Here is a 3,697-nt window from a genome sequence, read left to right as displayed (position 1 = left end):
CGAGAGAGGCCTAAAGATAATGTGCATGCGGGAGACACATAGGCACATATATGTGCATATAGAGGGCTAGTAGAGACCGTGCACGTGTATATATGCATGTGAGAGAAATAGTGTATTCCAACTGAGATTAGTGAAAAGACTGATACATAGTAGTCAGAAAGAGAGATAGAGAAACAAAGAGAGCATGTGCGTGAGACACCCCGACACCTTGAGAAAGATTGTGAGCATGTGTGAAAGAGAAATGCTGATGCATATAAAGTGTGTGCACTTATGCGTTAGATAGAGAGATATCTACATGTAAAAGGCGGTTCTACGCATTAAATTAAAATATAAATGGTATTATTATTTTTGGATGAGATCATGAATTTTGCGAAATTGCGTATGGACGAAAATCAGTCTATCAGACACCCATACTCTATTGAATTCTAGCATGTGCATGTGTTTATTTCATATTATCGATCCATAGAGTGAGAGCGGTTTGAAATACAGGCAGTGGATGCTTTTGCAATTCATATATAAATATTAATTAGTGCACTCCATCTTGTTAGTGTGAAGCACTTTATACATTTGTCACTTGCATGGATACATTCCAAATTGCTAGCTACGAAATAAAATACATGTCGAATTCAACATAAAGGGGGTTTCGAAGATTCGAATTCATAGGAAGTGCATTCATCTATTTGAACCCGAGATAATGGCATTTGTAAATAAGATTTAAAAGGGGGCATCAATCTTTGTTGTGAGTTTGAACATGGTATATATATTCATACGCATATCTAACTTTTTTTTTTGCAACCAAGGAGATTATACCTGGAACCATGCATGAACTGAGGTAAGTTGCATATTTTTTAATATATACTCATGTACAATGTATATTACCCCCTCCATTCCAAAATAATCATAGCTTTAGGATTTTCAAGAGTAAAGATTTGTGAAGTTTGACAAATCCTGAAAGTTCAATTCAAGAGAACCGAAAACGTTAATGCTTCTGCTCCCAAATATTGAACGAAGCGCCAAATAGGCCTCTGGTCACCCGAAACCGCGTGAGACTAATGTTTTGGTGGTAGGAAATTACTGTCCCAACTCTGGACCGTGTAGCCTATCGGCCCGAAGTCCAAAGGTCTAAACCGGGGTAGGTTTTGTAACTTCACCAAGACACCAGTCTCAACCGCCTCCGAGAAGCATTCATACGCCGTGGGCGCCTAAACACCCATGCGCTTGGCCGAAATCTATCCCGCCCACATTTGGGCACCTGACATGACTGTCCTACCCCTAACCCGTAATATGTCCGAAATTTTAGATGGGGGCAAAGTTTGTAACTTTCCCCAAATTTCAAACAAGCGTGTCTCAAACTGAAACATTGTTCCCCCTTAGTTCCCCGCCTCCCTCCGTTTTCCCATTCATACTCCGTGGGCGCGAAAATGCCCTCTCCACCAGCCGCCCTCCTCCATCACGCCGGAGCCGGTACCCCGACGTCATCGTCCAATGCAACCACAACCGCAACGCCCTCAAGGACTTAGCAGCTGAAGACGAGGCAGAGCTGCCTCCACGACACCGACGCCGATGTGCGCCGTACTAGAACCACACCGACCACACCGTCCTGCGCCTCACTGCTGCGGCTCCACTGTCGCAACCGTCCACCGCACCAGAGCTGTTCCCGCTACGCCATCGTTCGCCGCCTCGGATCTGCTTCCCCACCGCCGACAGACGGCCACCGCACCACACTCAACAACTTGGCCATGGGTTCATCCAAGGCTGCACCATCTTCCACAACTTCTGGTTTCCGGCGAACAACAAGATCGTCGGAAAAACAGAAGGAGTACACATCACTGCCAGCAGAAAGAGGTACTCCTCTTCCCTTATTCGTGCAAATCTTACGTCTCCGCTCACACTGTATCCATCCCATGAAAGAAACTAGTTGAGTGCTTCTTACTGCATCTTCTTCGTGATACTAAATGCACAAGGTTTCCTCCCTTTTACTATCTCACCTTTGCTAGAGGTCAGTAGCCCGCCTGGATTTCAATTCAGGGTCAGTCAAACCGCAATTAAAAGAAGCAGCACCCGCTTAGGCGCGCGGAGCACCTCGTCCGCATGTTCCCCGAGGAAGCAGCGCATCTGTGTCTATCATAGGGGTGTGGGGCGCAGGAGCTGCTTGCGCCCTATATGGAGGTCCGCGGGGCTTGAATGGATGGCCGAGGGGGTGCCAAGCACGGCGGTGCGGTGAGATCGAGGGGTGGGCACAAGCAGGGGAGGAATACTGGGCCGGTGGTCGCTGGCGTTTCGAGGAAGATCGTCAACACTGACTGGCTGGAGGTAGATGAAGGCGATCTCCCCGTTCTTTGTACATCAGACGGTGCAGAAAAAATGGACATACCTATTTGCTTTCAGTCGACTGTTATTTTCGTAGAATCCTGTAGTAATTGAGTGTGCCATGCATGTTGTAGAGCTATCATATGTCTCCCGTCATTTATTTCTCACCGACCTGCTATCTGCTACCTTTACACTGTACTAATTGTGCACACACTTCACCCATACTCACACTATTGTTTTTTATGCATGGGTATTTCAGACTCTGAAGCAGTGTTGATGAATGCAGAAAAGAAAAGGCAGAAGTCGCTCCAGTATAATTCGAAGATAAGCAGTAAGCGTTTCAACGCTCTAATGGGTGCAGTGTCAGCAGTTGGAGACAGTAAAAGTAGCTCTGCAGTTGATGATCTCAATTGCCACACACAACCATCCCAGGTGCTTGCTTTAACTTCGCGCTGTCAAATGTGGTTGCATGTTGCATATGGTGTCTAGCTTGTATTGCTTCCAATTTGGTTAAATTGCATCTGCTTACTTTACACATTATACCTTTGATAATGACATGCCTTCCCGTTTTTGATACATACTACATATGTCTATTAACCATGTTCGTACATCAAACTAATGCTCTTTTGTATCCCTCGTCAATCACTTATGATGAGACAGTCACCCGGGTGGGTTACTGTGAGACGCCCTACTTGTTTAAAGAGTGCAGTGTCATCCTCCCCACATGATTCTCAAGAAACAACAAGGCTAAATGATGATAGTCAACGTAGCTCTCTAGTTGATCACCGTAATTCCCCCACACCACCATCGCAGGTGCTTGCTCTTACTTGGCAGTGTGATATGTGGTTGCATGTTGCATATGGTGTCTACCTTGTAATGCTTCTAATTAGGGTAAATTGCATTTGCTTAGTTAACACATTATACCTGTGAATATGACATGCCTTCCTGTTTTCGGTACATACTACGTCTTTCTATTAACCATGTTCTTACATCAAACTACTTCTCTTGTGTATCCCTCATCAATGCTCCTAATTTGTTAAATTGCATCTCCTTAGCTTACACATTATACATGTGAATATGACACGCCTTCCTGTTTTTGGTACATACTACATCTGCCTATCACACCATGTTCTTACATCAAACCACTGTTCTTGTGTATCCTGCGTCTATCGCTTATGATGAGACAGTCACACGCGTGGGTTAATATGAGACGCAATACTCTTATAAAGAATGCAATTTCATCCTCTCCACATGATTCTCAAGAAACAACAAGCCTAAAAGAAGATATTGAACATTGTTTTGTACCTGAAGACAGCACTTCTCCTACACCACCATCACAGGTGCTTGCTCCAACTTCGCAGTGTGATATGTGGTTGCATGTTGCATA

This window comes from Triticum dicoccoides, chromosome 4A, assembly GCF_002162155.2.
Source record: "Triticum dicoccoides isolate Atlit2015 ecotype Zavitan chromosome 4A, WEW_v2.0, whole genome shotgun sequence".
Lineage (NCBI taxonomy): Eukaryota > Viridiplantae > Streptophyta > Magnoliopsida > Poales > Poaceae > Triticum > Triticum dicoccoides.
This window is presented reverse-complemented; position numbering follows the sequence as displayed.